Below are 13,928 nucleotides of genomic sequence, written 5' to 3' on the forward strand. Positions count from 1 at the left end.
GCATATGCGCACAACCTTATTTTGCACTTTGTTGGGGGATGAAAAGTTCCCTTCCGTTCTGTGTGGCTTCATGATTGACACACTTTGTTGCTTCTGTCCTTATTGTCAACACCTCTGTTTTGTTACCCCTTGACCATGAGTGCCTGTTTTCTCTCCTCTGTGTTTATCTCACTTCATGAGTCTTTACGTGTCTGGACTATCCTGCAGTGGCATCAATTTTGATTAAAATAAAGTACACTTTGTTGCTCTTGCTTCCTCCTGTTCTTGTGAATTTGGGTCTTCCACAACTCCTGATTTATAACAGTCTAGTTTGGGATTTCTGTGAAAGACAATCATGTTAAAGCCTAATAACCATTGTCACCTTAAAATATTATTCTAGTTACTGAGAATCAAGCAGATGCGGATCCTGCGTTTTCAAATGAGCAGAATAATCTAAGCCAGGACCGTAAGAAATACCTGCCAATCGAAGCACATCAGCAGTACCTGTTTCGAGCTTATTATCGTTCCCCTTTCATATTCAAATTTTGCATGCTTCTCATTTCTTATCAATGATTTAGAATGACCTGATTCCCTTATTTTGCACCTTCATTTTGGGTGAGACATAATGCTCAAGTGGGAAGGCGTATAAGAGTGAATTATGTATGCCAAGTGTGGTGGAGTGAGTTACTCAAGGAGATGGAGTCTAAGCCAGTCAAGTGCTTCCAACTGAATATATTTTCTTCTTTATAAATTAGAAAAATAATGCTGTTTTCTCAAGGTTCACATATCTTTCTCAGTTCTTCTTTCTTCTTTTTCTTTCCCGTTTTCACTGCCTTTTTTTCCTCTGACAGATGCTAAAAAGTGCCAAACCATTTCTCTCTAAGCTTGAACTTAAGTGTGCAGATGGAATATTGAGTTTAGCTTTTATTTCCAGTTTGACTTTTTGTTCAATGAGATTTTAAGAAGGTGACTTTTATCCCCCAAGGGAAAGAAAAAGACACATGATGCTCTTATACACTCGCAGAGTGGTTGACTTAGGAAAAAAAGGAGGGGGAGATAAAATGGAAGGCAATTGCATAGGGACCCATTTGCGCAGTTACTGCTATCTTTGTATTTGACTCTGCTTACTGGGACGAAAGCAGGCAACGGGTATAATGAAATACAAAGATGTATTATAGGATCTAAGTAATGGACCCATGCACTCAGATACAATATTTCAAAGCTTATTCTCTGTGCTTAATTTCCTCCTCAGTGGATGAAATGACCCTCAGTATTAACCTTCAACAGGAGAAGAAAGATGCTTTTCTTAAACACTAGAATTAGAGAATAATCTTTGCAAAAGTGCACAGTCAGAAAGGACAAAGTTTTGTGCTGAACTCTGCAGGGCTACTCCACCTGAATGTAACAGGGGAGCCATTGTGAAGTTCTGTAGATCAAGGTAAGCAAGTCCAATACTAAATTCCCTCTATTGGCAGAGCTGATCAAAACACCCATATTCAGCATATTTGACAGAAACACTGCACCGTTTGTAATAAGTCTAGTGAGGGCACCTTCCCAAGAGGTTGCCTGTGAATGTACCCTCAGGGTCAGAGAGATGGGACATAGGGATGCTTTTAAAATTGCGATTAGCTCCTCGGGTCAAAAAGAGGTTGATCGCTTGTACGCCTTCAGGTTCAACTCAATATTCCTCTCCCAAGAGTGTCCTGTTCTCCTTTATTTACCCTTTTCACTGTCCACAAAAGTACAATCACTGACAGAAAGCTCCCCAAGTGACTGAGGAAAAGGAAAACAAGAAAAGGATGCATCAATGATAATAACATAATCAAAACTAGGGATGTCCCTATCCAATCACGTAATCGGAAATCGGGCCAATCCCCTTGTTTCAGACTTGATCAAAATCGGACGTTTCATCCTGATCAGGGATCAGATATATATTTTATTCTCATTATTTTGATCAGCACATCAAACAGACTATAGAACAAATGCTAAACAACTGGTACCTTATATAAACAAGCTACAGGTCAACGTAATTTTACAGTAATTTAATAGTTGAACTTGAACTTGATTGTTCAAGCTACCTCAAAGAGAACTGCTCTTTTTAAGTGCTAAATGATAAAATAAGGTGAATAAAATAAAAAATAGGGGACGTCCTGGATCTGTTTATCCATTTTTTTAATGTGTTACAAAGGTATCAGATCGGGACTCTGTATCGGCAGATACTGAAAATCAACTGACTCGGAATCGGACCAAAAAAACCTGATCGGGACATCGCTAATCAAAACCATCAAAATTACACATGGGAGATAACTAAGGTAGGGGTGAACTGCCTGTTTATTCTGGTTATGTGTTTAATGTGTTTTATGTGTTAGTCGGGGGAGTTAGGGTGAGTTCACTGTAATTGATTTGCCATTTTGTTTTGGGACAGGTAAGACAGCACTGAGTTTAAAGGGACATTTTGGGACATTTTGCTTGTTAATTTGGCGTTAGTTCATCCCGTGGTTTATTTTGCCTCTCTCTCATTTGATTGTCACCCTGTTTATAATGTAACACTAATAATGTAAATAAATCATTTCACTTAACTTGGCTTGTGAATTGACTTTTCTCTGATTTTGGGAATTGGTAGAGGTGGTTTCATTTATGTGTGTCCCATCACTGCTATACTAGCTATGGAAGTCAGTCCTACACAAAGCATGGTGCATAAATCAGCAGGGGGGACAGTACCACAAAATGGCAGGCTGGCTGTCAGTTGTTTGGTGGTACTCTGAGCACTGCTAACCATGGATCTATTATATTACTGGATAGAATACCGAAGATGGCCGCCCATTCATTTCAATGTAAGTTGCTCACCTAGCGCATAAGCCGAAATGAGTTCCTGACTTCCGGGTTTACTTCCGCGTTAAGGGGCCCATAGAGCATGCGCAGTTGAGTCACCTCCCATGATGCTCTGGGGCCTCCCATCATGCCCCGGGGCAACATCAATGGCACCGACACGGCCGTGACGTCACGCCCAGAAAGAGACTTTTCTTTGACTTTTCTGGCCGTTATAAAACATTTTTGACGAATATAAAGTCCATGACTTAAAAATATAGAATACAAAGATTAGTAATTGACGGTGATTACAGCTGGAGGTGTCCTGTGAACAGTTTTAGAGGCTTCTCGTTTACTATTGCGGTCTATGGGAAAACAGCTTTCTGGGCCCCATGGGATTTTTTGTTGCAGTACCGCGGCTGGACACTGGGAAAAATCGGTGTGCCTGCTGAGTGCGAGACTGGGGGGCTGCTGCTAACACTTGTTCTGTGACTGGTGAGACTTATTTATACTTCCTGGATCGTACCAAGTGTGGGAAGCAAGAGAGGGGTGTTTGGCTCTATAATTGTCAGCAATTTGTGTTGATGGAGCCACACAGAGATTGGATGTGGGCCAATATATATTATAATTATAGTAAGGGGGATGATGTAATATATTATGTAAATACTCTTGGCCAAGTAATGGGTGTTATGTGTGTGTGTGTGTGTGTGTGTGTAAACTGGATCCCTACGCTGGTATGTGGTCTTGTCCAATCCATGTGGGGAGGGTATATACAGAGCCGCCGCAAGGGGTGTGCGAACCGTGCGACCGCACGGGGCCTCGCGCTGTGGGCCGTTTTTTTTTCTTTTTTTTTTTTCTTTTTTTCCCCTTATAAATATCAACAGTCACGTTCCATCGTAAATTGTAGGCTATAATAATGATAAAATGTGCATTGTGCGGCCAGTGCAGGCTGATTCTTACTTTACAACTGTCCTGAACGCATCGGAGCTGTAAACCAACGCTGATTGTCTGTAAAGCCTGAAGTATGGTTCTGCGTTAAATCGACGCAGAGCATACGCCGTAGGGTACGCAGCGACGCGCACCGTACGTGCGCATCGCCGCTTACACTACGCCGTAGGCGCTGCGTTGGTGTAACGCGGAACCATAATTCAGCCTTAACAGTTGCAGCAATTTGCCGACTCGGCAAATTTGCGGCCATGAAGGAGATGAGCGCTAAACTTTGAAAGAGGACTAAGCATGTACAGTTTTGAATGTTACCCCGTTTTCCACGTTACCTGGATTATTTTGGGTTATGGAAGAGTCAACTATGGTGAGTCAGTGTAACCTTCTTAAATAATTTCTTTATCAGAATGTTGTGGTAGCTTTGACCACCTGCCTATTTTAATGTGCTTGTGTTGTTTTCAACTAGACCGCCGAGTTTATTCTCTATTATAGAGCTCAGAAATGATGTTAACAGACTGCTGTATCTATATCTATCTAAATAGATTGTGTAATTTTAGACCAGTCATGTTTTTTTTTGTATTTAAGCTGTATCCAAGATGGAACTGAGTCAGTCCGTGACTATCTGAGTTTTCAGCGCCATGTGATTGACAGCTGTCAGGCTGTCTGTGTGTGTGTGTGTGTGTGTGTGTGTGTGTGTGTGTGTGTGTGTGTGTGTGTGTGTGTGTGTGTGTGTGTGTGTGTGTGTGTGTGTGTGTGTGTGTGTGTGTGCGTGCGTGCGTGCGTGCGTGCGTGCGTGCGTGCGTGCGTGCGTGCGTGCGTGCGTGCGTGCGTGCGTGCGTGCGTGCGTGCGTGCGTGCGTGCGTGCGTGCGTGCGTGCGTGCGTGCGTGCGTGCGTGCGTGCGTGCGTGCGTGCGTGCGTGCGTGCGTGCGTGCGTGCGTTCTTCTGAACAGCATAGGCCCATAGGCTTGCTTGGCTCAATAAAAGGGAGAATAAATGTTGTTTGATGGGTGGGATGAGGTGTTGTTGAACATTAAAATGACTATCATAAGGGCCCATCGAGAATACTCCGCCCCGTCTGTACTGAGACCCACGCTCCGCTACTGCAGGGGAAGGTATCCAGTATTTTGCTAATTGGAGAGTTAAAATTGCGCATATAGACACCCAATATGACCGAAAAACTCCAATATTTCGAGGGCCCCCCCCCGGCCATTTCGCACAGGGCCTCGCAAATCTCCCAGACGGCTCTGGGTATATAAGAGCTCAACCGGGCTGGTGAAGGGTTGTCAGTGGTCTGTCTTACTGTGTATAATAAATACCCATACAAGGGCTAACTTGATTTCTGCCTCAGCCTCCTCACGTCCCCTTATTTAAGGCCGCCATTCACAGCATGTACTTATTGATGTGATCGACGTGGTTGTAAGTGCATATCCCAAGGTGGATCTTCTTTAGCTTCAACCTTTCAGCTTGAGCCCAAGACACATCAAGATAGTAACATTACTGTTTTGTGTTCTATTTCTTTGCAGTGTTTCAACTTTAAACCAGTTTTCTGTGAATGTCAGCCTTTTTCTGATTTGGATTTGAATCAATTTCAATAAAATTGTTGCAACCCATTAAGATGTAAACAAGTCCAATGCTGAAAAACTGAAAGTATGTAAAGAGAACTGAAGACAGAGAAGGACAATCTCATTGATCCATCCCCCTTGTACAACATAACAGCTGTGGGCAAAGGATTGTCAGGCAACGTGTAGCATGTTCAGAGAAGTCCTTAATAGTCCTCGTCAAGATTAACTGTCTTGTTTATAGGGGCATTATGTTTTTTTTTCTTCACATATAGGATCATTTTATTTTATCCATAAATATCATTTGTCCACAGAATTGAATGAGGGAGTGTGGGGGATGGGGGCTCAAGTCAAGCTAACAAATGACAAAACAGGCGGAGCCAATCATGGTTCAGGTCCCCTGATATGGCAGTGCACAGACACGTCCTCCAGCTACAGCCCTGTGATGCATCTCCCTGGCTGTTTTCTGTTAACTCGGCTCTTTCAAGGCTATTCATTCTACCGCGCTGCCTGATGTCGCAGCAAAGTCTCACAAGTCAGCCACCCTCCCCCACCTACATTTACAATCTGTCTAATGTGTGCTGCAAGTACACTGCATTTTCTCTTTTCTCTTCTTTTCTGCAAAGCAAGGAAGGAAAAACCTGTCTACTTTATACCAAAATGCCACCTTTTCCACTGTCTCTGGCAGTTTCACAAGAGACATCTCATTAAGAGAGATGAGCCAGTCCATTGTCCCTTTTTCTCGATTTTGTCTTGATGGTTGAACATAACTTAAATGTTGACAGGTCACTTTGCTTTCCACTGTGATTTCTTTTTAAGTGTTCAATCACCAACCTCCAGTAACAAAGACAACACTATGGCGAGATGGTACGTCTCTTACCTTATTTGATGGCTGTGCAGCCTCTTTATCATTGGGCTTCTTCGGTCTCTCTGACCAGAAAACTAGAAATATAGCTGAGTTACACACAGACTCACTTACTAAGAAGAAAAACGAATTCACTGAAGACCGTTGAGATAAGGTTGCTTTTTCAATTTTTATTTTTGTCAGTCATTCTGAATTATCAGGAGAAGATTTGATCTTCACACATTAACTAATAGAAAAAAAATTCAAAAAGCAAAGCCCTGCAAACATTTACATACCACTTTCTTTATGGTTACTACTTCATTTTTTATTTTGCATGTCTCACTCGGTTCACGTTCCCATAATCTCAAACACACTAAAGAGGAATAACTGGGCCTCTTGAGATGTCGGAAAGCACTTAATTTTAAATAAATTCCTCGGTTTTATTATCTTTCATAATTTATTTATAATTTATAACTGACCATGTGGATATTCCATTTTATAGAAAGAAAAATAACTTTAAGTATTACAGCAGGTCCGGTTTGTTTGTGTCCAGTTTTCCCTTCCCTCAAATACAAAGAAAATACTTAAACAAAGTTATAGAGTTAGGTCCAGAAGTATTTGGACAATAACAGAAGTTTATGATTTCTTTGTTTTTCATTTCCATATCTTTCTTCTTTTTTTACACCACCACAGTGGATTCCACTTTAACTGATCAAGATGTGATTAAAATGTAAGCATTTGAAGTATTTTCAGAGGTTTTTCAAAAATGTGGCATTCACCATTTAGGAATTACAGGTATTATAAGCAGATTTCTTAAATTTTTAGTGGCTCCAATGTATTCATACAATTGGCTGAAAAGAACTTAATTGGGCAGGTGTGGTCCATTCCCTCATCCCCTCAAGAATTGTCTTGAGGTAACAGTTAAGATGTCTGTCCTGTTCTGTCCCTTTAACACTTTTCTTTTTGGAGATTTGCTACTCTGCACTTTGCATACATAGACGATAGATTTCCAGTTTGTTCTATGTCGCTGCAGGCACTAGGACCTGATTGTGTAAATTTGTGTGCCTTTTACTGCATAAGGCTGATTTTGGAGGCAGTTAAGAGGTGTTTGAAAGATACTGGAGATGTGTAGAGGCCACCAGCTGGATCTTTGCCATACCAATGAAAATTGTGTGTTGATGGAAGCCCATCATGTTGCTCTGTTTGTGAAGTGGATTTTTCTTGTTTACATTTCCCTCCTCCCTCAAATAACTCCCTCCAATCATTGTCCTCTTTGTACTCTTTACACCTTCCCTCTGCTTCAATTTATGCTGCTTACGAAGAGAAACAGTTGTTGCACTTCTTATAACCTCCTCTTTACAGTGCATGTCTTCAATGATCTTCAGTGTTTTTCTGTCATTTTGTGGCCTTCTGCCAAATTCCTTCCCTCATGACCAGGCTAAAGCCTGTTTTTCCTACTGGACTTGTCCCACTGTCTCTTAGTACCTAAGGGCTGATGTAGCTTGCAAACAAGCAGCTACTGAGGGTGACTGCAGTGAAGACCTGGCAAAGCATTTTGGGGAGGAAACTCAGAACTTGGTTATGAATGTTCATGGGTTTGTAGCCCGGCGGTAAATTTGGGTATTAAATGCTGAGGTTACATGGTCTAATGTAATATTTCTTAACCCACAAAATAGTCCCTCAACTCAGTAAAAGTAAACGTTAATTTATTTTGAACAAATAAATAAATGACACATGATTTTCTAATGATTAAAATACAGTATTATAATGCATGACTAAAAGTTAATAAATAAATAAATAAATAGTGATTCATTTTCATTTAGTCATTGAAATTATTAAAATCGGACGTTAAAGGTTTATATTATTTAGTTTAAAAAATATGAGAGGTTTAATGCAGTTAGCCCGTCACTCTGTTGTTACTTTTTGTTGGTCAGTTTGATATTCACCCTGTTAAGTCAATCGTGATTGGCTACGTAAGCACTGAAAAGGGGGGTACACGTGACCTTGTGGAAAAAAAATCGCTAAAGCTCAGAAAAGTGCAGCTCTCTGTGCTTTTCTTTCTCTTTCTGATGGATCCCCTTGGGGGCACGGATGTATTTTGGTGTCCTTAAACCAAAAATACATGGAGAGCCAGATGAGGAGATGGAAGCTGCAGATGGGTCAAACACAAGGGAGTTACCTACAGAGGAGAAATGCTGATTAAAAAAACAAACACAATCAAACCAGTGGCAATGGTCATACAGCAGGGGTCGGCAAGTAAGTTTGGCCTCGGGCCAAATTTTTTCGGAGCAACTGAATGGTGGGCCAGAACATCACATCAATCAGGCGAATCATGTTTTTTTGTCTACTAAACAAAACTTTTTTCCCCTTATCTATAGGCTACTAGTATTATTATACTATTATATCTTGTACAAAAAAGTAATTTAAGAAAGTCATTAGTTTAAATAAAGTAACTTGAATTTGCTACAGACTGTTATTAGTGTGTTATTACTGCTTTAGCGCTACCCTGTGGCTGCGTTATGAAACCGCTTATAAGTAACTTGGTGATAATAATATTATTTTCTGCCAAGCTACTAGGGGTGTAACAATATATCGTGCCACGAAATTTCGCGATACAAAAACGTCACAATACGTGTCGTGGAGGTGACAAAGTGTATCGCGATATTAGATTATTAATATGAATCTATTGTGTTGACTAGAAACGCGCATCCGACCGCGACCGCGGCCGCGACCGCGCCTCGACCCGCAGACCAAAATCTTCCTCCGCTCAGAAGAAACTAGTCCCATTTTGCGGTCCCGTTTTGAGCTCTGAACCTTTACTTATGTAAGGCTGGTGTAGAGTTAAGCCTTACCTTATTAAATTAAACCTTTTTCGTGTCGTGAGTAGGATAAACACTGGGACAACTTCTGCTGAGCTCCAGTGTACTTTAATGTCCCTCAACAGTGTAGGATTTTAGAACATCAACACAGCACCTAGTGCTGTATCACTCCGCCCAATCTAAAACAGACTAATCACTACAGATAAACTGACTAGTGTCATTATAGTCCCTGATTTACATCAGAATATAAAGAATATATTTATAAAATAATCAACCCTGAATTACCAAAATAACTTTCTTAACAAAAATAAATATCCTCTTACACTTATAAGGTGAGCATGAATCAATCTTTTTTATGATGTAAAATTGTATGTATTTATTTACTTTTATTTATTTAATTTTAGTTGTTAAATTAGAAAGAAAAAAGTCAAATCATACATGAGAGAAACTATTCAGTTTGTGGCAAAATATTTTTACTTGTATGAAACTGAAGATGCATAATGCAAACCTGACATTTACTTTTAGTTCAGTTTGTGGAAAATGGTTGGCCTGGCTTTCTCTTTAAAACTTAAACAGTTATAAAGCATTATAAACTGTAACAATAGGGCAAACACACAGCATTGTTTTGTATTTTGTGTCTTTCAAATAAAAGACAATTTTTTCCAGTCATATGTTCCTCATTCAAGGTTGTTAAAAAAATACTGCTATAATATCGTATCGTAATCGTGACCTCAATATCGTGTATCGTACCGTATCGTGAGATTAGTGTATCGTTACACCCCTACAAGCTACTAACAAATGCAGACCTTCTTTAAAATACACAGAACACATGAAACACATGAAAAACCCATGATATGAACAGTAGCACAGTAGTCAGTGTGCACACGGAGCAGCAGCTCTCTGTGTCTCTGTGTCTCCTGAAGCGAGTGAGAGGATATGCAAATGAGGCGGATTTTCCAACGTATTTTTACACATATAATGGATGTTTTACCATTTAAAAGACCAACAGCAAAACTCAAGGTAAGTTATCAGTTGTATTTTTCACAGTTTAAACCACAACAGATCACTTTAAAGCAAGCTAGCTTGCATAAAACCATTTTGGCCCGTGGGCCGCCAGTTGCCGACCACTGTCATACAGTATATGGAGTAAAAGAAAATTGTTTTCTGTTCTTATGATTATTCTATAATTAGGGCCCGAGCACTGACAGTGCGAAGCCCCTATTGTGTCTGTAGGAAGTTTTTTTTTTTTTCTAGTTTTTCTTCCGACGAAATGAGGGCCTTTTTGCCCTCCTAAATGTGCACCAAAAGTCACCAAATTTTGCACGCAAGCCAGGCCTGGCGGAAAATTTGATATTTAAAGGAGCTTGAGGCCGGATTGAGGCAGAATTTATGAAAAAAATTTGTATACGTTTTAAGTTTTCTAGTAATAATGTCAGATGAAGCGTTCCAAACCCAAAAGAATGAGCCCTCTAGTGTATCTCTCTGTTGCCTTGAACAGGCTGTGTGCTGCAAAATATGCTGCAATTCTGGGCTGCGGATGTGACGTCACATGACGCTGCATGCGCGTTCTCCCCGTTCTCCCGTGCCGGCTTCACTGTTGGCTGCAGTACCCCCAACGGCCGTCGTGGTGAAGGGTGGCGCTAGAGAGTCTCATTTCTTAAAAGGAGCCTCAAGCTCCTTTAATGGTTTGCATTAATGGGCGTGGTCTAATGACTCAACAGCGCCCCCCCTAGAAAACTTTGTGCCTCAAGCCCCACAATACGGTTTGACGTACATGCACGAAAACTGAACAGGAAGTCGACCATTTTGAACTAATCGTGTAATTTTGGCGCAATTTATGCCATTTCTTCGGCCGTTAATGCAGCCCGAACCGTAACGTGCACCCAGGTGTGTTATACATCAAAATGTGCGTCTTGATCCTGCGACGATGGGGCATTACTTTTCTCAGTCAAAAGTGTTACCGTGGCGACGATAGACGCCAAAAAGCGCGCCCCCCCTTCATCTGATTGGTCCATATTTGATAGTTCCTACTTTCTGCCATAACTTTTGAATGGTTTGACATAAAGACTCGTGGGTGGTGTCATCGGACTCGGTTTTGAATCCTTGACCATAATTGGTGCAAATTAGCCCCGCCCCTTCTTCTGATTGGTCGATATTTGATAGTTCCTATTTTCTGCCATATTTTTTGAATGGTTTGACATAAAGAGTCATGGGTGGTGTCATCGGAAAATTGCACGCGCGAGAGCGCATTCATCGCTGCTTGCAGCTTTAATGTAGTTTTTTTTTTTAAATTGTACATTAAAAAAACCTTTTAAATTTTTCTGTTGTAACACAACATAATGTTATGATTTTTCTAGACAACGGCTGTGTTCTGAATTTATTGCTGCAGGAGGACTGTAGCCTCAGTACATGGACCGCTTGCTTAAAGCACTGTGACACCCAATGGTCCCTGAATTTAATACTCATACATTTATAGTTACTATTTTGTGTGCAAGTGTGTTCAGGTTGGCAAGTACCGTAATTTCCGGACTATAAGTCGTATTTCTTTTATCTGCAAACAAATAAGATTATGCACATTCACACTGCAATATTTTTTTCATTATTCTGAATCAATGCTCAAAAGAAAAGGTACTGTATGGCTTTTTAACCATAACATTAACCTGAATATATATAAAGATGTTTACATTGTAACAAGAAAGCAGTCAGTGTCTTGTGATAATAGTCTTTAAAATGGACCAAAACAACTCATTCCAGCCATTTTGTCTAGGATAAATCAATACATTCATTAATCTCTGCTGTAGCACTCTCTTCATGATCTCCCTCTGTGTCTGCAATATGGACAGATCTCTCTACAACCATGAAACATACAGGATGGTCAAGCATATTCTTTTAGACCAACATACAGCAAAACACATTAGAAGTTGACATTTTAAGTTGACCTCAGATAAAACTGCTGGTGATGCTTATTTGGAAATTACTTTTAGGTTTCTACTACATGACCTCACCTTGATTCCCATTTCCAAGAACATGACAGGGTGATCATGAGGGACCTGACAAAACTACACACCCTGTAGTTGTTTCTGAAATTGAAGATGATTTAAAGTTATTTCAACTTCACAAAATTGATGCTTCAGATTATCGTGGCTACCAGCTTTCAACCCAATTTATTCATCCACATTATGATTTTACGATGTTCAAACTTTTATCACCCTTTGAAAATATTTACGACTACTACTAGTACTAGTACTACTACTACTACTACTACTGTCATTTAGTAGACGCTTTTATCCAAAGCAACTTACATCTGAAACACACACACCATGGAGCAATTAGGGTTAAGGCCTTTGCTCAGGGGCCCAAGGTGGTTGCCATTCTGGGGCTTGAACCTGGGTCCTCAAGACCCAAGCCCACCTCTGTAGCCAATAGACTAACACCCCCATACATTTACAATATTATTTAATTAGATCTTGCCAAAGTTGATACTATGACCTAAAAAAATTACTTATTTCCTTCAGTTCTTAGTTAATACAGTTAGCTAATTGGAAAATCGTAACAGAATATTTGACTTCACAGTAAACATATTACGTAATTTAAATATATTCTAAATCTTAATTTCAATCTTAATATACCACAGTTAAGTTTACAATATACTGAATTCATCAATAGTTCAATATTGGTCAATTTTTTTTGGTGAATGCCATTCATACTGTATTTTAACAGACTAAATTTCTACTCTCATTTGTAAATAGAAGTTTTTGCTTGCTTTGTTTCTGCTTTTGTGGGAAAACATGGTGCTGCAGCCTCTCGTTGCTCTGTTGGCATTAGTTGCATACAGTATTTTAACAGGTCAATCAAAGCACCCCTGTGAAAGATTTTCATTAAAGCAGCACAATGTAACTTTCAGCTTTTGTTGAGTTTGGCTGCTCCTTTGGACAAAAGCGGCAGTGCTTTACCAGAAAGAACACTACGTTTCCCATGAGCACCAGCACGTACTGCCGGAAAACTCCTGTGCCCGTTGCATGGATTTGATAATGCGCTCTGGTTTTGTTCTACGGCACCTTTTTCCTGTCATGTTTTTTAGAGGGACTTTGTCATAAATTAGTAGTCCAACATACTTACTGACAAAATAAAAAAAAATACTTTATAACCTGTGAATAACTGAATGCCCATTCCTTATATTTTGCAGATCAGCCCTGCACAATTTTACAGTTCTCAGGAAAAATAGTAGAAATGTTCTATACATTTTCTTTGCATTGCATTATTTCCTCTAGTGCTGTAATTCTATTTAATTGTATTATTATTTTATAAAGCTTCCTCATTGCCAATTACACAATTTTATGATCACTATTATTATTAAATTGATATTGTCAGTTATTTTAGAATAACCAAAACCCAAGATGAATGTGAAAACATTCAAATTTGTATTCTTATTGAACATAGAACTCTACACTTACATTTGTATCATTATAACAATTCTGTCTCTTGTTTTATCCCCATAAATCCCCATCGGTCGGACATCCCTCCTCGTCTTACAGCTCATGCCAGCGAGTGAACGCAGTGATTGCGTGCAAAAAATCTGATTTCTGGCCGCGGGAGCACGCACAGCAGCCCGTTGAGCCATAGCGTTTAAACGTCAGATTTTCAGATTATGAAGCTCAAGAATGAGATCAAGTCATATTTAGGCAGAAACAACTTTTCATTAACTGTATTTGGCCTTCAATCAATTTTTGGCTGGTGAAAATGCCTATTTTGTGTTGTAAAAGAGTTAAAAGCAATCCTGTGAGCTCTAGTGTTTATATTATGAAGCTCAAGAATGAGATCCCATCATATTTAGGTAGAAACAACCTTTCATTAACTGTATTTGGCCTTCAATCAATTTTTGGCAGGTAAAAGGACCTATTTCCAGGGGAGAAATCAGATTCTGGCTGGCTTTTTGGCACGACACCGGGCCAATGTTTATTGTTGTCCGGGCATTT

Source organism: Cololabis saira, chromosome 5, assembly GCF_033807715.1.
Source record: "Cololabis saira isolate AMF1-May2022 chromosome 5, fColSai1.1, whole genome shotgun sequence".
NCBI lineage: Eukaryota > Metazoa > Chordata > Actinopteri > Beloniformes > Belonidae > Cololabis > Cololabis saira.